A 22,704-nucleotide genomic window follows, 5' to 3' on the forward strand; every position below is an offset into this window, starting at 1 on the left:
CACATTCCTTCCCTCCTTATTTCTCTTCTTAAAAAGACACTCTGGCATTGGGTCTCAGTTAAGAAGCAAAGTGCAATGTTCTATTAAAGGCTGTAAGATAAAAAGGGCTTAAAATGGATTTCAATAAACATAAAAGCCTTGAATGCAATATAAGATCTACTCTGTTCTACCACTTTTAAATGTTTGGAAAAAAGAACTTATTTTTAAATGTTGGCAGCCTAACTTTTTAAAAATAAAGTTTCATTCACTTACAGCTTATTCACACAGGCCATAACATACAGCTCTTTAGCAATATAGTTCTAAGAGTTGTAATGTCCTAACCTGGCCTTCCAAACCTATCTCACAGTGGTTTCTGGAAGAATCAGTAATAGATGTGAAAGTAATTTGAAATCTGCCAAGGGCTAATCAACTAGATAATCAAACTGTTGTTATTCCTATTATTAAAATATATCATAGCATATAGTATATACCTAAAGAGTATGGACTTTGGAATTCCAAATCGCACTTCCACCACTTACTAGTTAGCTACACAAGCACAGACAGTCCTCAATTTAAAATGGTTCAACTTAGGATTTTTTGACTCTACAATGGTGCAAAAATGATAGGCATTCAGTGGAAATCGTACTTAGAATTTTGAATTGTGATGTTTTCTGGGGCTAGCCATATGCAGTATGATACCCTATCGCAACGCTGGGCAGTGGCAGTGAGCCGCAGCTCCCAGTCAGCCACACAACCACAAGGATGAACAACCAATACTTTACAGTGGACCGTGTTACCAGATGACTTTGCCCAACTGTAGGCTAATGTAACTGTTCTGGACACATTAAAGGTTCGGTAGATTAGGTGTATTAAATGCATTTTCAACTTAACAATATTTTCAACTTATGCTGGGTTTACCAGGACATAACCCCATTGTAAATCTAGGAGCTTCTGTATGGTGTAAGGGGCAAGTTACTTAACTCCTCCAGGACTCAGTTTCCACTGGAAAATGGAGATAACACCCACTTTATCAAGTTGTTGTGATGATGACTATAGTAATGTATGTAAAATTTTTGGCACGTAATGAACACATATTAAATGATAGCTATAATTATTGTTAGGCTAATTAAAATCCAAATGTTCCGCCAGGCGCAGTGGCTCCCGCTTGTAATCCCAGCACTTTGGGAGGCTGAGGAGGGCAGATCACGAGGTCAGGAGATCAAGACCATCCTGGCTAACACAGTGAAACCCCGTCTCTACTAAAAATATAAAAAATTAGCCGGGTGTGGTGGCGGGTGCCTGTAGTCCCAGCTACTTGGAAGGCTGAGGCAGGAGAATGGCATGAACCCGGGAGGAGGAGCTTGCAGTGGGCTGAGATTGTGCCACTGCACTCCAGCCTAGGCGACAGAGCGCGACTCCGTCTCAAAAAAAAAAAAGAAAATCCAAATGTTCAGCTATTGAAAACAGTAAAAGGGAGATAGATGAGACGACAATCTTACCCAAAGGAGGACAAATGCTAAAAACATGGATCCTACATGCTGAAGATCCCTTCTTAGCCAAACACCACCCACCCACCTCACTCCCTCTTCTTCCCCATGATGTCAGACGTTCCTCCTTGCTTTGCATAACTGTGCAGCGATCAGGGAAAGTTAGTCTTTAACTCCAGGCTTGACAAAGTGATGATTCATCCTGGGAAGGGGGTACAGCCTGTTGCCAGCCTTATCACACAATCGGGCATCCACCAGAATGGCCCAGAGGCCAGAGACCAGAGACCAACCACTTAGGATTCTGCTGTCTGTCCCCATCTCCAGTAGTGGCAGTGTTCAGATGCTTTACATTTTGTTAATGTATAGAGCAATGAGTACTTGAGAGACATTCAATTGTGTTGTATTTTATAAAACAATTCACAGCATAAGTGAAAAGTCCAAAATGGTAAGACAACAACAAAACAAGTCTCCCTCTGTTAGCTGCCCCAGCACAACGTTTTGCCAGGCAGTGTTAGCTCTAATGACAAACAGCTTGACGGTTGGACACCATCCCACTTCAACTTCACATCATAATGGCTCCTGAGGACAAGTCCCAGTGCTTTTCAGCCTGGCCTGAAAATTTGACCACATCCCCCACGAAAAAGACAAACCCTCAGCAGTAGCTTACACAGCTCTTTTCCATTACCATTTAGTGGGCAGGAGACATTTTTTCCCCCACAGCAAACTCCTAATTCGCCTTCTCAGGTTAAGAGGCTTTCAAACTTGGTTCATCTCAAAATAAATGGCCAAAGGGGTGATTCAATGGCGGACCCTCAGCTTGTCAAAGAGGCAGCTCTGGGCCACTTCCCAATCCTGTCTGCAGCCAGACTACTACAACAGAATGTCTCCTAAATTATCACCACAGTAATTCTAACCTTCAGTCCGACTTTGGGAATCCTTCCACCAGTGTCCCATAGGTACAAATCATGAATGCCTGGAAATGTCAGCCTCCTCCCAAAACAGTTTTGCTTGGAATACCCCATTCAAAAACACACATCATTCAATCCCCCATAGCTTCCTCCCCAGGTCAGCCAATCCTTTGGGGATTCTCGATTCCAATCTAGGAAAGGGTCGCTTAACAAATGTCTGACATATTACGTTTAATTCTACCACCCCTCTAAATGATCCTCACACAGAGAGTGAAAGCACAGAACACTTGAATGCCAGGGCTCCTCAGTTCAAACCCCAAACGCTGGTGTGTGTGGTGTGTTTTCTGGGACAGACTGTAAAAGTGTTTTTCAATTGTGTTACATAGTCTGATTCATTTATAGCAATGTCTAATTTTTTGGTGGTTTCTGCCCTCAAACAGTCCTGGAAAACTGTTGTACTATATTATACTATAAAAAAAATTATGTCAAAATTGATTCTATAAAATTTGTCTCCTACCCACTCCAGCCAATATCCACTAGCTACACACACAGACCCAGAGGCACACACATACACACCATAATAGTTCATAGCAAAATTTTTTCAATTCTCAAAAAAAAGGGGGGGGAGGGCTTCTTTCACTGTAATTAACAAGAGTTGCTTTGAGCAATCTAACATTGGGAGCGCCTAGAAACTCAAGGAGCACACAACTTGTTGCAGCAACAAACGTTGGGCCAAAGCCTGAACAAAGCACTACAAATAAGCTCCAGAAACTCACAGGGCCCTTGAACAAAATGTTGTGTGTTTGCAATTACCTCTCCAGCGCGCTCTCATTACCCTCTCCCAACCCTCTCCCCAAGTCTCTTCCCGGTCCCAGTACCCTTCGTAGCTCCCGTCTCTAATCTGCTTTCCATTCCAGCCCCGCCCCCTTCCCTTCCCCTTCCCTCTCTGGGACCGTGAATCAATCCCATCCCGGGCAGGAAACGAGACCCAGGGCAACCCCCTCCGCTGCGGCGGAACAAAGGAGGCGAGCGCAGCTGCACGCGCAGGGAGGGCCACAGCGTCCCGGGCCCCTCCTCCCCCGCCGCCGCCGGGGCACACCGCACCTGAACCCCACTCCCCAGGACGCCCCATTGTTCTCCCTCCGCTTTCCTGCCCGCAGGAGGCCACACCGTGTCTTTCCAGGGAGCCAGGAAACAGCTGTGGGCCAGAGGGATGGAGGGGCTGTGGGTGAACACGAGGACAGCCGAGATTCGACTCTCCCCACAGGTAGGACAGGCATGGGGCAAAGAGCGAGCAACTTAGTTTACAAGACCTTCTTCCCTCCCGCCACCCCCGACGCCACTGCGGAGTCACGACCACCCTCCGCGACCTACAGCGTGCGCGGTTCCCGCCGCAGCGCCGCCTCCCCCGAGACAGCGGCAGAACCCGCTGACCCCCGCCCGCAGGGGGCGACGGGGCCAGGGACCGCGGGCACAAAGGCGCTGGGCGTGCGCCTCGGGAGCCGCGGCCGGACGCAGCGAGAAGGGCAGGGGAGAGAGAAAGCGCTCGCGCTACCTTGCCTGGCGCTACCTCGCCGGGCGCCACTCCGCCTCCACGTCGTCCTCGCTCTCCGGTGGCGCTCCGGGACGCGGGCCCAGCCCGGGGCTGCGGGGCTCCAGACGCGGCTGTTCGGCCAAGGCTGTCCCGCGGCTGCTGGCCGACTGCGCGCCCAGCGCTCCGGCACTGCCGCCACGCGCCGCGGTTGAGACTCCCGTGCGCACCCGGCTGCGGAGTGCTCCGCGGCGGCGGGAGGAGCCCGGCCACTCCCCTCTAGCCCGCTGGCGGAGGGGCCGGCCGAGGGGCGGGGGCGACGACCTCGCTGCCTGGGATTCGCCCCTCGGCGCGCGGGCAGGAACAGGAGCCACCGCCTCCGAGCCGACTCACCTCCGGCCGCCCGGTGCCGGCTTCACAGCGCCCCCCGGTGAGCGTCGTGGCGGCCTCCGCGCCTTGCGTGTTTGCGGCCCGACCCTCCCCACCCGGGACGAGCCTGAATGGGACGAGGCTTGAGGGAAAGAGGGGCGACCGTCGCGGCCCCCACGGAAGGCAGTCTTTCTACCTTTTTTCTTCCAGACTTACTGACATAAAATGAGAAATACAACGTTTGACAACTCGAAGCCAGCCTGGGGTCACGTTCCGGCAAAGAGTGGAAGTAAGTCTCAATTTTTCCTCCTCCACAAGATGAAAATGTTTGGATGCCAAGAATATCAGAAAATATTAATTTAACAGAAAAAGAAAAAAGAATACTGAATGGTGTGGTGTTTCTTCATTTACAAGGCTTTTAGTATCTTTTAAATTACTTGATCTCACATTGTGGGTAATACCTACTGGCCAATTCTTTATGTTATAGATAAATGAGAGGTAGTTTAAAAGAAATTTGAAATATCCATACATATTTGAATAGAGTGTATTAACTGGCCTTGAGTAATGATCAGTGATGAGGTATATTATACAGGCATGTAGGGGCCAGAGAATCGGGACAACCCCCACACACACACCTTCTCACTCAAGCCCTATTGCCTCATTGGAGAATTTAGAACAATCCTCTTGATCCAGGTCCTGGTTTCTTCATCTCCGCACAGGGAAGGGTGCGCATTCAAACTTACTCACTGGGTGAGGTGAGGATTACTTGAGTGAGGTGTTAAAAGCACTGTAGACACAGTAATTATTACTCATGGTTCTAACTACTTTATCCTGTAATGAAATAAATTGCCATAAATGGGACAGGTTTAAATGGACTGACCTGTATCTGGAAACTGTCACTAAAGTGAGGTGAACTAAAGAAATCAGACCATATATAGTAACTGTTCCCACTGGCATAAGAACCACAGGCGCTGGGATTTGTTAAATGCCACTAGTAGAGTTTGGAAAGGTGGGACCTTCACAGACTGTATCTGCTGGGAACTGCCCCATCATTAGATGTCACCATCAGCATCACTTCAGATGGATGTACAGGTGGTGCGATAATGTCCTAAACTAACACATGCTGGGTACCAGGGACTGTTCTTTGTTTAATCCTCACCAAAACTTTGTGAGGTAAGTTTCTCTCATTATCCTTGTTTTACAGACCAGCAAAGCCAAGGACAGAGAGGTCTTCAGGGAATACATGGCTATGGTGGTTTGAAGACTCCCATTAGAGAGTGGATATTAATTGCCCTCCTTTTGAATATGGTCTGGACTTAGTGATTTGATTGTAACAAATAGAATACAGCAGATGTGATGCTATGTGACTTCCAAACCTAGGTCATAAAAGGAGACAAAGTTTTCACCTGGCTCTCCCTTGGGACACTCACCCTTGGAACCCAGCTGCCATATTGTGAGGAAGCTCAAGCCACAGGGAAGGCCATGTGTAGGTGTTTGGGCTGATGGTGCCAGCCGAGGACCCAGTCTACTGCCAGTACAACTTATACCAGGCATGTGAGTTGGCAAGCTTTTGAAAGAACTCCAGCCACAGTCACTGACTGACCACGCTGTCTGAGAGACCTAGAGAGAAAACCTAGCTGAGCCAAGTCAGGCCCCGGAAACGTAAGTGATAATAATAAAAGATTGTCATCCGGGTGGTGGTTGCATAGCAATAGACACCTAGAACAATGGCAGAGCTGGAATTTGAACCTAGACAATCTGATTCTATAGTCTTCACCATAAACTATCAAGCACACTACCTCAGACCTTGATAACCTAGCATAATGAAAACCCTGGAGATCCCAGCCTTCACAACAGACAACATATGAACCTGCTACCTGGTGACATATGTTAGACTCACTTCTCCATTTTGCTTGTCTGAGTTTAGGTTCTGAAGTAACTGCTTATAGCAGTTTGACAGTTCGTGGAACTTCTGACCTCTACTGTCCAGTTCAGCTTTTCAAAAATAGCGGAAATGCAGATGGTAGGTTCATGAATATAAGATGTAAACAAATTGAAGAGTGGGGAAATTCTATAAACTTTTGATCTTGGGATGTGGCCAGATTTTAGAAAAAGTAGGTTTGAGGCAACTGTGTGCTGAGTAGGTCTATTGAAAGAGCTAGCTGCTGGAACGAAAGTTTTGAAACTCCTGACTCAAGAAAGGGATAGGACACAATTATGTCAGAACAGTTCTGCCTGTAGATGGACCTAGCATAGTGGGGACAATTAAGACTTTCTGCTTTTAGCAAGTTCAAAAAAGAAAATAATAGAAACTGTAGAACACATCCTAATAAACACTTAAGAAAATGAACCAAGTTATTAGCTAAAAATATTTCTAGAGAAAAACCATGCCTCTCTTTTAAAAATACTGTTTACCTAGTTTTCATAAATCTCAAAACCCAAGCTTCTGAAGACATACCATGAGGTTTTAAAACACTTTTACCTTCCTGGCCATTTTTTTCAAAAACCAATCAATCAGCAACTTATGAAATTATAAAAAGCGGATTAAAGTTATTGTCAAGAATAGGTAACGGACTGGGCTCAGTGGCTCACACCTGTAATCCCAGCACTTTGGGAGGCTGTGGCAGGCAGATCACAAGGTCAGTAGTTCGACACCAGCCTGGCCAATATGGTGAAACCCCATCTCTACTAACCATACACAAATTAGCCAGGCGTGGTGGCACGCTCCTGTAGTACCAGCTACTTGGGAGGCTGAGGCAGAAGAATCACTTGAACCCAGGAGGCGGAGGTTGCAGTGAGCCAAGGTCGCGCCACTGTACTCCAGCCTGGGTGACAAAGCAAGACTCCACCTCAAAAAAAAAACAAAGAATAGATAAAAAAATCCATTAATTACAAAGGCATTTTTTACTTTCTCCTCAATCTATTTGGAGGAAACAGAAAGAAATAAAAAGAAAACTATTATTGAGATTTAGGGTGAAAAACATAAATTATCAAATTATAAGAATGCAGTAAAAGAATACAAGAAGTGTGCTTTGCCTCAATGGAAACATGCAACAATTTAAATTCATTCAATTGAAATCTTGCCATCCTTGTGGAAAATGTAGAATTAAAAGCATATCTCAGTGTGTCCCAGGAAGAGAATTACCACTAGGCATGTAAGACTTATTTTTTCTTAGTTGGTTTTACTTGAGCCCTTTCAAGAAAATTAAAAGGAGTTCAACATTGAGAAGAAGACTGATGAAAGAACTGTATGACCTGCCTCTGCCTCATTTTGATGTAGCAAACAGAAAAGTGGACTGGAAGTCATACTTTTAGACTTTTCTCACTGGCTCTGTCTTTGTTCAACTAAGTTTACAGTTTTGGCCAGAGACTCATACTGTCTGTCCTTAGTTATTTTACATCATGTGTTAAAGACTCTCTGTCTTTAAAATTCTCGGTCTTTGTTTTTGCTGTATTTTCTGTCTCACATACCCACCCAGTTTTCACCTGCTTTACTTATCTTTTTAAAAAAAAAAAAAAAGACAGGATCTCGTTCTGTCACCCAGGCTGGAGTGCAGTGGCACAATCATAGCTCACTGTAACCTTGAACTCAAACAATCCTCTCCACAATCCTCCTGCCTCAGCCTCCCAAGCAGCCAGGACTTCGGGTGCATGTTACCATACCCAACTAATTTCTTTGTATTTTTTGTAGAGATGGGAGTCCTACTATTGTTGCCCAGGCTGGCCTTGAGCCCCGGCCTCAAGTGATCCTCCTGCCTCGCCCTCCCAAAGCACTAGGATCACAGGTGTGGGTCACTATTCCCAGCCATTACTTATCCTTTCAAACTAAATTCAGTTTTCACCTATTCCTAACCATCATCTTGAATTAGATTCTGCTTTCTTTACTATGGTAGCATCTGAATGCCACATCCTCTCAGTACCTATTAATTTGCCCCAGGTCATGAAATCTTTTTATGTATCCTCTTCTGGATGTTTGACTTCTCCAACTAGATAGTAGGCCTCTAGATAAAACTAGTCAATCAGTTTGAAAACACCAGGACTGAGATAAGATCAGTCTTAGAGAGCTGACTGTCCTAGGAAATATTCTAAATGCTCTACATACGTGTTAACTCTTTGAAGCCGCACAGCAGCCCAATGAGATAGGTTATATCATAATCCCATTTTAGAGATGATGAAGCTGAGGCAGGCAACTTACACTGAGTGTGGCTTCCTCTCCTGCCTGCTTTCCGCCTTTTCCAGCTCTTCCTCTTCTGCCACCCCTGAGACAACAAGACCCACTCCTCCTTTTCCTCCTCCTCAGCCTACTCAACGTGAAGAGGATGAGGATGAAGACTTTCCACTTAATGAATAGCAAATCTATTTTCTCTTTCTTATGATTTTCTTAATAACATTTCCTTTTTCTCTAACTTACTTTTTTTGTAAGAATACAATATATGATACAATATAAAATATGTGTTAATAGACCATTTACGTTATCAATAAGGCTAATATGTCAACAGTAGGCTATTAGTAGTTAAGTTTAAGTTGTACGTGAATTTTTGACTGCATGGAGGGTCAGCATCCCTAATCCCCAAGTTGTTCAAGGGTCAAGTGTACTGTATTATTTCTTTAGTATGTGTCTCTTAGTTTAGGATAGTCCTCTAAATGCAGTAAGCACTGAGTTAGCTATTTCTTAAATAGCTTCATACAAAAGAAAATCTTTTAAAATATATTTAATTTAAAGAGTGCTTTAAAAATAAGAGCTTCATGTTTAAAGTATTATTTGAAATTCAGATTAAGTATTACCAAAAAAAAAAAAAAGTTTCTATAGCATTGTCAGCCTCCAAGACTCAGCGGTAAAAACACAACTCAGTTATTCTAAGTATTTAACAAACTATAGATAAATGACATCAAGAATATTTGAAGGTAAAAAGACCAATGGAACTTATCCCAGGCAGGGAGAAAATTTACTAAAGCTATTTGAGGATAAAAAGAGGAATTTGAAAAGCTCACAAATAGGCTCCCTTGTAGGTACTGTACTAGACTATTTGAAAATCAAGAACAATTCTTTATTTTTTTTAAAAAAGATGTAATTCGAGCACTAAAATCAGGCAGTGAAAAAAGTATAATTTTTTCTCCACAAAATGCATTTCTCCACAGCTCAGAGTACTCTGAGCCTCAAATACATTATAGACCCATAGCCAGGAAATTTAAATTGCCTTAATTTTTTCCCCTGACATTTTATAATTTAGCATTCTGTCATTTCAACTAGTAAAATAATTGTCTCTTTTATTTCTTCTCATGTTACAGCCAGTTAGGACTATGATGGCAAAACCTAGCTGTGAAACAATAAATCAATCTGAAAAATGGCTATACTTTTTCCCAATCTTTTTAAAAAATAATTTTCATTTTTCTAATGATAACTCAGGAGCTGTCATCTCGTTGCTGGGGAGACCCTAGGAGTACTGCAAGGAAAAGCAAATATTATGGCAAAGAAAAAAAATACTGGCCGCCTATACCAAATGAAAAGTAATTTAGCAAATATATGATGTAATAGTCTGCTTCTGCTTCAGTCCCTAAAACTAAATCCATATATTTGATCTGGCACATACATTCATCACAGGTGTTAGCATATGAAAATGCTGATAGAGAAAGGTAATTGTGATAACTCAAAAATATCCTATTGTATTAACAACCAAAATGGCATAACTCTAGGTTTAGGGGCCATTGACAGAGTAAACCAAAATTTAAATTAGAAATATAAGCAAAAGGTTAATTGCCCATTATTTCAGCTACGTTGACATCTGTACAATATGAGAAGCTCCATGAAGTTGGAGTTTGGTTCACTATTGTGTCCTCAGAGCCTAGGAACATAGAAAGTATTCAGTAGTGTTAGATTGATGAACTAACTTCATGAGTTATTATGTTAGGTAAATCAAGTTAGCCTATAATCTCAGCCAAGAATTTCAGATATCTCGTTAAAGACTTTCCAGAGTGCAAGGTAGGACAAAAGCAGTTCTTGCTGATGGATTCGTAGGAATGCTCTTCTTAAGCTTTGAATAAAGCTGGAAAAACTTTGTAGAGAGTAGCACCAAAAGTACAGCCCATCTCATGCAGAGGAAGAATCAGACCATGGAGGTCAGGGTGTTGACAAGCAACCCACCTCCCCAGGACAAGCATGGCCTTTACTAAATAAAGATACTTGCGTAGTCCTTCCCATTAGACACATGCTACACTATGGGTATTTTTCCTGAAACCCATTCGTGCCAATATGAGTAAGAGCAGGGAGCAGAAGCTTGTCTTACACTCGTAGGGGCCCTCTTGCCAGGCCCCAACCTCATCTGCCCCCAAGGCCCCTCTCAGTGACTGGGAATGCTACAAAGTTCCCATAGATCTTGAGTCTGGACCTGAGATAATCTTGACACAGCTCATGGGCCCCAAACATTTTCCCCTCAGGGGCATTGGGTCTATAAATTGCTTCAAAAAGTCCTTCGTTCCTAGTCTCCTCAAAACTCTTATCTACTCTCTGAGGGGTTCCTTCAAAGACCTGCATGTTTCTTCACGTCCACAGTTGCATTAAATTGAAAATCATGTTTTATAATTTTATAGTTTGCTTTATAAATCTTTATCAGTCAAAAGCAGCTATCACCCTGAAGGTTTACCCTGGGCAGGGGAAGAAGAAGCTCTAAGAAGCTCTTTATTTTTGGTACATAAGCTCCTTGGTACTTTTAGTCCCACTGGGTAACTTTGATGGGTGTTGTAATCGTTCTAGATTATCAGACATGTAACAGTCTCAACCCTGAGGACTCCTTCCATTCTAGTGACTTGTGATCAGGCACTACTAGCCCAGGGCCACAGAGTGAAGTAGATGAAATTTGTCCTACATCAAGAAGTATTTACTGAGTATCTATTTAATCCTGTGCTAGCCCTGTCACTACAACAGGATGGTAAACATGATGGTGAGGGTCTTTGACCTCCTAGAAGATAGGGTCTAGCTTCAGGTCTTTGTCTCCTCGGATATACTGCCTCTTCCTTTGTAACGTCCCTCCAGTCCCAAGGCAGCGAGGGCCCTGATGCTGTTTCCAGGCTCCCCCAGGCCTCACCAGCCCCCTTGACCCCTTATGTGTTGTTCCAAGTGTTTTTAAATCAGTAATGTGCAACCTAGGGCTCAAGGGCTACAGCACAATCCAGGATTTCAATTCTGAGTAAAAGATTAGAGAACAGCTTTTCCTCTTTTCCAGACATTTAAATATCGAATTTAAAATATTCAAAAATTTAGTGACTAAAAGTCACTCATCAATATTTTTCTAGCCAATCAAGTAAAATATTAAAGAAACTACTTGAATTGCCTTTTAAACTGTGGCCCACTATGGACTTTCAGATTTCAAGCTATATTTACTTCTTTTCATACAAATAACTTTCAAGTTTTGTAATAATAAATATGTATTATTTTTATAATCAGGAAAAAATAATAAAGCTGTTTTCATCTTGGACAAAATATGTGGCCTGCAAATTTTTGTTGTTTTTCTGAATTGGCCCAACTGAAAACATAAATAGGTAAATATTGCTTGAGTGGTTTTCCAATACTCTTCCATCAGGACATTTCAGTGCTTGGTGATCTTTTCCCATTAGGTCATGTTAGAGACTGGCAGATCTGATGACCAAATCATGCTGAATGAGGGTTTATACTAATCACCCATGGAGAACATTTGCTTTGAGTACAGGGTCCTTGGATTTCTTTATTGCACTCTTTTCCAGAAGAGATTCTTCTTTCCATATCATAATGTCATGTGTCCAAGGTAGTAGACAGGGTGGGAGGCATGGATAGGAGTGCTGAGGGAAGTCTCCCCATTGCAGGCTTGGTGGTTGGCAGTGAGGGCCACTTTAAAGAAGAATTTCAAAGAAGAAACACAATCTGCCAAGGGCGATGCATCCAAGATCCTTGGGCCAGTTTAATGAGCTTGCCTTAATGCAAAAGAAAGAATAAAGTCAGGATTTTAGGTAGAGCTGATAGAGATGGGGGAGGGGGTGGTACATGTATCTGCTAGAGCCTTCAAAAATGGCTGGCCCAATACATATATGTGATGACTTATATATGGTATTATGGACTGCGTGTTTATGTCCTCTCAAAATTCATATGTTGAAACACTAACCCCCAATGGGATGGTATTAGAAGGTAGGATTTTGGGAGGTGATTAGGTAGAACCCCCATTATGGGAGTAGTTTCCTTTTAAGAAGAGAAAGACCAGTGTTCACTCTCTCAGCCATGTGAGGATACAGCAAGAGGGTGACTGCCTATCAACCAGGAAGCAAGCCCTCACCGGTCACCAGATCTGTCAGTGACTTCATCTTGGACTTCCCAGTCTCCAAAACCATGAGAAATAAACAGTCCCAGTCTCCAAAACCATGAGAAGTAAACATTGTCTAAGTCACCCCACCTATGGTATTTTCATTATAGCAGCCCAAACTAATACATATGAAATCTTCAAACTCCAAACTAGCTGTTTCCTAACCTAGTTGCTATTGCAACCAACATAGTTCTACCTGGTTTCTGTTCAATAGTTTATCCATAACTTTTTGCTTTTGAAATAAATTTTGTAACTTAAAGATTATACCCCCTCCTACCCCTAGCACTGAGATGTCCAGGTGAACTCTATCTTCATTAGTAACCTTAGTGTGTGGAGGGCATATCAAAGTCTTAAGTATTGGATGATGTTTTGTAATATACTATATGATAAATATATTTTTGAAAAAAGATTGCTTTTATAATAAAATAAGCAGAGTTTTAAGAAATCAGTTTGGTAGGTGGAAGTATCCAGAAATTTAAGCTGTAATCTTCTGGGAGAAGGGGGCTCTATCTGATCAGAATTTAGAGGTAACAAAGTGAATTTTTTATGTTTATTGAAAAAGAAGCCTGGATCTTAACAGCTGTCTACCCACCAGTCAAGTTTTTTAAAGTTTAGTATATGGTTTCTGTCTATCTCACTTCCCTTTCACACTCCAGTTCTTTGCTCTTATGAGTACATTAAAACTGATCTTGCCAAGGTCTGCAGTGCTCTGTCAATTGCCACATCTTTTCCTTTTTTCTTTTTTTCTTGAGATGAGGTCTCACTCTGTCACCAAGAATGGAGTGCAGTGGTGCAACCCCAGAATCAAGTTATCCTCCCGCCTCAGCTTCCCAAGTAGCTGGGACCACAGGCGCATGCCACCATACCTGGTGACTAATTTTATTTTATTTTTTTAGGGAGGAGGTCTCCCTATGCCCAGCCTGGTCTCAAACTCCTGGGCTCAAGTGATCCTCCCACCTCAGCCTCCCAAACTGCTGGGATTACATGTGTGAGCCACCGTGCCCCACCAGTTGCCACATCTTAAAGGGAATTTTGGGTCCTCGTAGCATTTGACTCCTCTGACACGTGGCATCCTACTGCCTTCTTTTTCTTTTTCTTTTTCTTTTGAGACGGAGTCTCGCTCTGTCACCCAGGCTGGAGTGCAGTGGCATGATCTCGGCTCACTGCAACCTCCGCCTCTGGGGTTCATGCGATTCTCCTGCCTCAGCCTCCTGAGTAACTGGGATTACAGGACTGTACCGCCATGCCCAGCTAATTTGTGTGTGTGTGTGTGTGTTTAGTTGAGACAGAAAACGTTACCTCCTCTGAAAAGGTCTCCTGATCCCCCAAACAAGAAAAGAGCACTTATTCAGTGCTCCAATAAAATTCTGTTGCCTCTATCATGGAGTATATCACACGATGATCAAACTGCCTATTCAATTATCAGTCTCTTTCACTACACTGAGACAAACTTGAGGGCAGAATCATGTCTATTTATTTTCCAATGCTGTGTTTAACGTAAGTCCTGGAATATAGTGGGAACTCAGTAATGCTTGTTGTATGCATGCCTGTATGCATGCATGCATGAATGAATGAATACCAAGTGTTTCCAGTATCTTCTTTAATGGCTCCTTCATAGCTGTTATCATGCACTTTGAAAGATTACCCCATCTTCTTATAGCAAACCCCAATAATTTTTGTGTAATAGTTGTAAAACGCAAAAATATAATAGCTACGATGTTTAAATAAAGCAGATATTTTATTTCTAGACAGTGATTGAATTGATATCTCCTGTACTTCTGCTATACACTCTCATACCTTGATGCTAAAGAATTCCCACTTCTGCAGAAACAGATGCACTAGGCTGACCCCACTCAACTTATCACTAATGTTTCATAATAACTTATATCTCTATTTCAGAGCCAATACATATATTTTTCCTAATCTTCCTTCACAAGTCAATCTATAAGTATTTTAAATTTCTAAATGCTTAAGCTCAAAGAGAAGATTTATTGGGACACTTTAAATACTTATTTCTTGCTTACGTAGGATTGAATGATCACAATGACTCAGGATCAATTGCTTTTCATCTTTTCAGTACTTATTTCACAGCTGAGCACTTCTCAGAGTTACGAACATGAGTCCAGTTTTTGACAAGCCACAGCAAAGGCCAAAAGAATGAGCAAAATTATCCACCCTGGAGCCCACATGGGACAGCAGGAAGTAAATCGACAGCATCTGCCGTGACTTATTACAGCGTACATGTTACACTAGGCCCCAAATCAATCCCAAAATGGAAGTTTTGGGTTACAGGTCTTTCACCACAGGAAAGCAACATACACATATATTCAACAATAACACTTCATAAATCTCTGCCCCAGTCACCGAATTTTATCTCATGTGGTGCCAATAAGAAAGAGGAATATCTTAAAACAGCAGGAGGAAATTACAGTTTCACATACAGAATCCTTTAATATCACTATAGAGACATCTTTTTACACAAGTAAAACATGGAACTATCTTCCTTAGGGTGAGTCCAAAGTATCTGACACAAAAATAGTGTCTGACAGACTCCATGTTTTGAAGTTTAATTCATCACTTAAAAGGAGGTAAACTGGAAGAAATTAAGTTATTTATAAAACTATAGTTACATAATAGGTACTACCTAGGGCATCCTGAATGTGGACAGAAGAATAATATATGGCCAAGGACCATACATGGTAGGGGTGGGGTTCTGAATCTGGGATTGACAAGCTTTATGCCAAAGTGTGTGTCGTTGCGTGTGTATGCACCTCATGAACATACATACATGTACACAGGCTCACTCACAATCATGGTATCTGTGCATTTTTCTCTGCGGAAAGGATTTTGACCATCCCTTAGATTCTCCCAAAGGCCTTTGACTCACAAAGTGCTACAAGTCACTCCTCCATAGCAAATATTTCCCACATTTATAAGCCAGGGGATGCTGCTATCAGGTGAGATTCAAAATTATTACACATGTGATGATGAAAAACACATTACTGGAGGACAGAGGCAGTGGTGCGAAGCAGAGAGGATGTGCCCACTCAGATGGGAATGAAAGGGAAAGTGACTTGCAAATCTCATGAAACATCTTGCTGTAAAGTCCATATCAGCAAGGCAAAGTCAGAAAATCCTCTGTTCCATGTCTGGGAGAGTGAAAACCACAGATGCCCCAGGTGCACAGAGGAAACAATGCTCCATCTGCTTCCTTAGTCTTTCTCACCTCACCTCACCCCAAACTTACCTTGGGCATTGAATTTTAATAGCTGTTTGTTTTTGTGGCTTATCATGTGTATAAGAACTCCAAGGAGCATAGAATAAAGTAATACTGTCCAATGTTCTGCTCTAGAGAACTGTTACCTGAGATGTTGTAATCTTGGACCCCCTATTTTGGTCAGGGCCCAATTAAGAAAACAGAAACCACTGTAGGTGTCTCAAACATGAGGAATTTAATACAGGAACTTGTTTTTTGGTGTTTTTAGTTTGTTTGGTTTGGTTTGGTTTTGAAACAGGGTCTCGCTGTGTTGCCTAGGCTGGAGTGCAATGGCACAATCACAGCCCACTGCAGCCTCAACCTCCTTGGCCCAAGCAATCCTTCCATCTCAGCCTCCCAAGTAGCTGGGACTACAGATGTGTGCCATCGCACCTGGATAATTTTTTAGTTTTTTTTTTAGAGACGAGTCTCACTTTGTTGAGTAGGTTGGTCTCAAACTCTTGGGCTTGAGCAATCCTCCCGCCTTGGCTTCCCAGATTGCTGGGGTTACAGGCATGGACCACCATGCCTGGCCAGGAACTTGTCATACCTGTGATGGAAGAAGCAGAACCCAGGAATTAAGCAGTGGGATAACCAAAAGAATAACAGCAGTCAGAAGCCACTAACTCCCCTAGGGCTGGAGAAACTCAGGGAGAAGATGGTGTTACCAAAGCCTGGAAGATAGGAGAAGTCAGAAGCACAGTGGGGAGCATTCCTGACAGATGCTGAGACTGAAGGGAGGGGCTGTTGGCCAGCAGCTAAAATCATAGAGAAGCAGCCACTGCCAGAGACAGCATCAAAACAGACAGAGAGGAGGTGAAATTCCCTGGCTTCCTCCCTCTTCCCACCCTCCACTCTTCTGCTTATGCCTTCCTTCGGTTCAGCCTATGTGGAAGCCAGAGGGCAAGGGAACTGGAAGATGCAATCCCCTGTGATAGACAGCAGAGCAGAGGAAAGGCCAGAGCAACCAGGGACATCACCAGCACATTCCCTTTTTTGAAGATAATGTTGGGATGGGTTTGAAGAGGAAAGCCAAATCGCTATGGAATTCTTCATTGATATGGAGTGGGAAATGGAGGTGAAACGAAGAAAGGTACGGAGGAAAAGGGGGGTTGGCAAAGATTGGAAATAAAGAAGAAAATGAAGAGAGAAGTAGTGGAGGAAGAGGTGCGAGGGAATCTCTCTCCAAGGTTGCTGGGACAGCTGCTCTGATTAGAGGCTCCATTCATCCTCCCGGAACAGCAGTAGGCTACAGTAGGCCAATAAGAGTTAGAGAACTGCGAGCAACCTTTTTAACCAGTAGATAACTAAAATCCATACTTTGATGTTACTGAAGTTTGTTTAGATTGAATTCATTATTGATGAAAATTAATGTGAATTTAATTCTCTCCTGTCAAAATGGAATTTAAATATCTTTCAAGAAACTTATGAAGGGATTTCAGAAAGCCAAATCACTGCAGGCCCTTCTGTTCAGCACAAAGGGAAAAAGAACTGAGAACAAACAAAGCAGCAGAAAACATGTGTGTGGGGATAGGGTGTGGGAGAAAAGAGCCCAAGGGATTTCTTTAGTAGTGTTTGTTTATGGCTGTTTCAAATTAAGGAACTAATTTTGGATTGGGAAATAAATAAAGTTCTTTGAGAAAAAGACTATTGCTAAGAACACAACGCCGCCTAGAGTTAAGAAAAAAAAACTCTAATCACACTTATAGTTGGCTTGTTTATTTTTTTGATGTTAATGTGTTTGTGAAAAGAGCCCAACTCTTGCTATATTTCTTAATGTTTCCTGTTTGTCTGCTCATCCAGATAAATAACCCGCACCTCTGCCTACTTTCCTTACTCAAGTCTTTGATGATATCATCTTTTCAGAAGAGGCAGGTGCGGCACCTCTGGAACCTGCATTAACTCTCCCAGCAGGTCAGTAGTAATTCAAAGCCCAGTACTACACTTCCTGGATTCCATGGACTCTACTTCATAGGCTGGTGCGTGGGATTTTTTCAGATGAGTAAAGATGTCTTGGCCCAGCAATATGCTTTGGTTAAGAGCTTAGTAGAAGAAAGTCCTTATGAAAACAGTCAACTTTTAAAAGGACAGTTATCTGGTTTGAAATAGAATCTTCAAAGTGGGATTGCTAGAGCGCCCGCCCTGGCACACCTGAGCTGTGGCTGAGGAGTTTGTATAAACGCCAGAGGATTGTTGTTGGCTTTTACTGAGCCATGCTCAGCTGCGTAAGAAAGGAAGCAGAGGCCTGTCTGAAGCTATAAAGTGTTTCATGAAATCATTCTGCTAATATGAAGACCTCATCCAGGAATAGTTTTTGTTTTTGTTGTTTGAGCCAACCAAAGAGAATACTGCTATGAGAAATTTCCCATGTAATATTCAGTCTCATCCGAGTTATTAATAGAAAGAAGTTCATGGCAACCATTTCTAATGTGCTGATAAATGCCTAGTATTACAACAACCAGTGAAATACTGATCTTCTTATGTGGATTTTCTTAAAATCCGTATTTGGTCCTACCTTTTAGAATGCTGAAAACGTGCCATTTCTGAAATACATCTTCTTAGCCATTCTTGTTGTAGCTTACAGGCCATGTTTTTCAAACTCCTGAATGCAGGAATCCATGCTAAGTCAAAGAGATGTTGGTACTGCAGAAAGCGTAAGGTGCTATTCCCACTTTAAGGAGTTTATGATAATCCACTAAATCACCAATCCTGGTTATCAGTTCAGTCCTTTTTTCTTCTCTACCACTAAAGCTCCTTAAAGGTAATCATTATAATATCGACAAGTTATCAAATGCCTACAATAATAAGCCAGGCCAATACTGACTTGATTTAATGCTCACAAGAATCCGAAGTGATAGGTAAATTAATCATACCCCTTTTAGAGAAATGGAAGTTGAATTTCAGCTGGATTAATTTCCCCAAGAGTTACATAATCTGTATGCAGTGGGACTCAAATTTGTATGCTGGGACTCAAACTCATAATTTCAAAGCTCATGCACTTAACCACTATAGCTAGAGCTGGCTTCATGGGGTGGGACCTGGGCCACAGCACAGGGGCCCAGTGCCTCAGAGGACCCACACTTGGATTAATGCTCTGTTATCACTGTCTGGAAACTCTTAAAGAGGGGTCCTGCATTTTCATTTTGCTCTGGGTATCATAATTCTTGTACCCAGTCTTGACTACACCACATTTCCTGACGTTCTAGATGAATACTATATGTGGAGATTTTAAAATGTGTCCACAAATTCTTCAACAGTTCTTCCTCCAAAAGATAGAACCTAATTCCCACCCACCACTTAAGTGTGGGCCAGCCTACTGATTCATTTCTAAAATATGACAGAAGTGGTGGTGTGTGTGTGTGTCTTCATGATTGGTGATAAAACACATGGTGGCTTCTGGCTCTTTGGATCACTTGTTCTGGGAAAAACCAGACGTCATGTTGTGAGGACACTAAGGCAACCCTTGGAGACGTTCATGTGGTATGAATCGAGGCCTCCTGCCAGCAGCCGTTTTAAATGAGCCATCTCAGAAGCATTCAGACAGATGTTCAAATGACTGTATCCCCAGTTCAGGGCTCAAATGCAGGCTCATGAGTGACCCTGAGACAGAACCATCCAGACAAGCATTAGATAACTACTATATCACAGAACCCTGGAATTTAAAAAAAAAAAAATGAGAGGAATACACAGTTAAAAGGTGAATATGGCCAGGCATGGTGTAATCCCAGCACTTTGGGAGGCTGAGGTGGGCAGATCGCTTGAGCTCAGGAGCTCAAGACCAGCCTGGGGAACATGATGAAACCCCATCTCTACAAAATATACAAACATTAGCCAGGCATGATGGTGAGCATCTTTGGTCTTAGCTACTTGCGGAGCTGAGGTGGAAGGATAACTTGAGCCGGGGTAGCAGAGGTTGCAGTGAGCTGAGATCGTGCCACTGCACTCCAGCCTGGGCAAACAAGTGAGACCCTGTCTCAAAAAAAATTTTAAAAAAGGTGAATACATCCTATGTCCTCCAATATTTGGTGCAATGTTAAAATTAATTTTAGATCTCTTCAGAGCGTATAGACATTTTATTCTTTTGTTTTGTTGTGTTTTGTTTTGTTTTGAGACAGAGTCTGACTCTCTCACCCGAGTCTGGAGTGCAGTGATGCCATCTCGGCTCACTGCACCCTCTGCTTCCCAGGTTCAAGCGATTCTCCTGCCTCAGCCTCCTGAGTAGATAGCATTTCAGGTGCCTGCCACCATGCCTGGCTAATCTTTTTGTATTTTTAGTAGAGATGGGGTTTCACTGTATTGGCCAGGCTGGTCTCAAAATCCTGACCTCAGGTCATCCACCTGCCTCGGCCTCCCAAAGTGCTGGGATTACAGGCATGAGCCACTGTGCTGGCAGAGGTATTTTATTCTAGGGGCCATGTTAACAATGCATTTTAGTGAGTATCAAAGGTCTTCTTTCTACATTGTGTGAAGGCCTTTCTTTAATTTGAGACACAGCTTTTGATTATAACACCTGACATTCTGTCCTGATTATTAATTTACAGACAAATAGACACATTTCTTTCGCAAGAGCCACCTCCCTTCTAATGGAGAAGTCTGTTGCTCTTGGTGTTCGCTGGCCTGCCACGCCTATGCTGTGTGGCCTGGAGTTGTACCCCAGGGTGCTCCAATAGCATTTCTTCCACCTGCCTGGCATGGAACTGGACCACCTGGCATTGCTCTTCTACAGCTACCTGGCTTTTCTGCTATCATTGACTGCATGATCCTGCCCAGGAGAGTAACAAGGAGTAATCCATCCCCAAGTGCTGCCAAATTGGCTCCATCCCATACCCATGTTCTTCAGAATCTGGTCACACTGGTTAATAGGAGCAGTAACAATGGTTCACACATGCAACAGTGGATCCACTTGCAAAATAGGTTCAACACAGGCTGTGCAATAATGTCCAAACATCTGACTCCTAAGTGTGAATTCCAGTTCAACAGCACAGACATTTAAAATCTAATGCCTAAAGTCAGATTTTAGGCATCTGATTTTAATCATCTTGGGGTGGCGGAGGTTGCAGTGAGCTGAGATGGTGCCACTGCACTCCAGCCTGGATGAAAGAGTGAGATCTTCTTTCAAAAAAAAAAAAGGTATGTCCTACGTCCTCCCATATGTGGTACAATGTTAAAATTAATTATAAATCTCTTCAGAGTGTTTCAAGCAATCCCTTGGTCAGGGACTTCCCTCAACATACATATATAACACCCAAAGGGCATGCCTAACCAGGACCACAGGGAATAGATGAAGCCAAACTTAAGCTTCCTCCTTCTGCATGGTAGAGAAACCTTATATATCAAAAGCAAATTATTACACTTTAACATAGAAGATTAGAGGAACACAGCATCCTTTTAACAGAACCACAAATGAAGTAGAATTTCTGAGAATAAGATTGGCTAAGCTTATTAAGATGTGGACTCCAGACTTTGTTTTTTCACTAAACTATATAAGGCAATTTAAAGGAGGAGAGTGGTGATAAAGGGTGGGGAGAAGGTGAGAGGAAAGTCAGGAGAACTGTATGATCATCACTGTTCTACAGAACCAATCATAAATCCATTGTTCTCAAGGAAACCAATTCACTTTAAATTGCCTGATTATTCTGATAGCAGGTATGGCCAAGTATAACTAAAGCCTAATACACCTAAATGAGTGTTTTTCAACAGAAGCATAAAAAATGTGTTTATTATCCTGACAGTTTTTTTTCCCCCCGTGCAGTGGTCCTATTCGAAATCTGATTTTTTTAATTGAGTGCTTCAGATGTTGAAGGTTGGGCCAGTCAGTCCCATAAGACAGGGAACAGGGTGGGCGGAGCTCCCAAGAGAAGCCTTCTTTGTTGCTTCTCACATTGTGCATGTCCTAATCTCAGTGCAGACAGGACCAGAGCCAGGAAGATTTGTACTATCTGTACTACCTGTGGTTATTGACTAGCTTATGATTGTGCTTTTCGTTTTGTTTTGTTTCTCTCTACCTTTCTTTTTCTTTTTTTTTTTTTTTTTCTTTTTCTTTTTGTTTTTGAGACGGAGTCTCGTTCTGTTGCCCGGGGTGGAGTGCAGTGGCACCACCTCAGCTTACTGCAATCTCTGTCTCCTGGGTTCAAGCAATTCTCCTGCCTCAGCTTTCTGAGTATCTGGGATTACAGGCACCCACTGCCACGCCCAGCTAATTTTTTATATTTTTGGTGGAGACAGGGTTTCAACCACATAGGCCAGGCTGGTCTCAAACTCCTGATCTCAAGTGATCCACCCACCTCGGCCTCCCAAATTGCTGGGATTACAGCCACGAGCCACCATACCTGACCTATTTCTCTCTACCTTTTAGCCTGTCAGCTCCACAAAATCCAGTGTCCGTGATGTTCATGGTGTATTCTGAGGTCCTAGGGATGGACCCTGGCACATGGTAAGCATCAATAAATACTTATGGAATGAATGAAGGAAAGAAGCGATAAACTCACACCTAAGGGGATTAAATGATTCTTATTACTTCTGGAGTATCCCTAATGGCTCTAAACACAATGCTAGTAACATTCTCCAACATGTATTCATCAGACATCTAATGACTGCCTATTATTTGAGTGTAATGAAGGCATTACCTGCCATTGTTAGTGCATTCCACTTCTCATTTCGTCCATTCAAATATCATCTCCCTCCAAAAGTTGCGGCTGAAGCAATCCCGTTCTCAGTTCCAGAACAAAGTTCTACAATGTTAGTATTTTTCAAAGTATTTTTTCAGGGAAGGGCTGCCTGTTTTACTACAGAAAGCAATCCTGAGCAGGCACCAACTACCTTTATGATTAATTGGCTTAAAAATTCA

General features: G+C 42.7%; 1 protein-coding gene and 1 long non-coding RNA gene across 6 annotated transcripts in view; one reads left to right on the forward strand and one right to left on the reverse strand.

Moving 5' to 3' along the window:
• Window positions 1-4,305, reverse strand: part of MYO1B (myosin IB) — a 185,279-nt gene extending 180,974 nt beyond the window's left edge. For 3 of the 4 annotated variants that reach the window (XM_010379774.2, XM_010379771.2, XM_030915967.1), the window contains exon 1: window positions 3,930-4,146. The gene's annotated coding sequence lies outside the window, so the exon portion shown is untranslated. Of the gene's footprint in view, window positions 1-3,929 lie in introns of all 4 variants that reach the window. The other variant, XM_010379768.2, reaches the window with a different exon arrangement.
• On the forward strand, window positions 3,411-22,284 carry LOC115893137. Of its 2 annotated transcripts, none has more exons than XR_004053076.1 (3): window positions 3,411-3,641; window positions 4,485-4,563; window positions 5,479-6,274. It is a non-coding gene; the product is annotated as an uncharacterized LOC115893137 (long non-coding RNA). The 2 variants fall into 2 exon arrangements; XR_004053075.1 differs by lacking the exons at window positions 3,411-3,641; window positions 5,479-6,274 and adding exons at window positions 17,661-17,771; window positions 22,213-22,284 and having other exon boundaries at window positions 4,475-4,563.
• Window positions 22,285-22,704: the final 420 nt, after the last annotated feature.

Source organism: Rhinopithecus roxellana, chromosome 14 (assembly GCF_007565055.1).
Source record: "Rhinopithecus roxellana isolate Shanxi Qingling chromosome 14, ASM756505v1, whole genome shotgun sequence".
NCBI lineage: Eukaryota > Metazoa > Chordata > Mammalia > Primates > Cercopithecidae > Rhinopithecus > Rhinopithecus roxellana.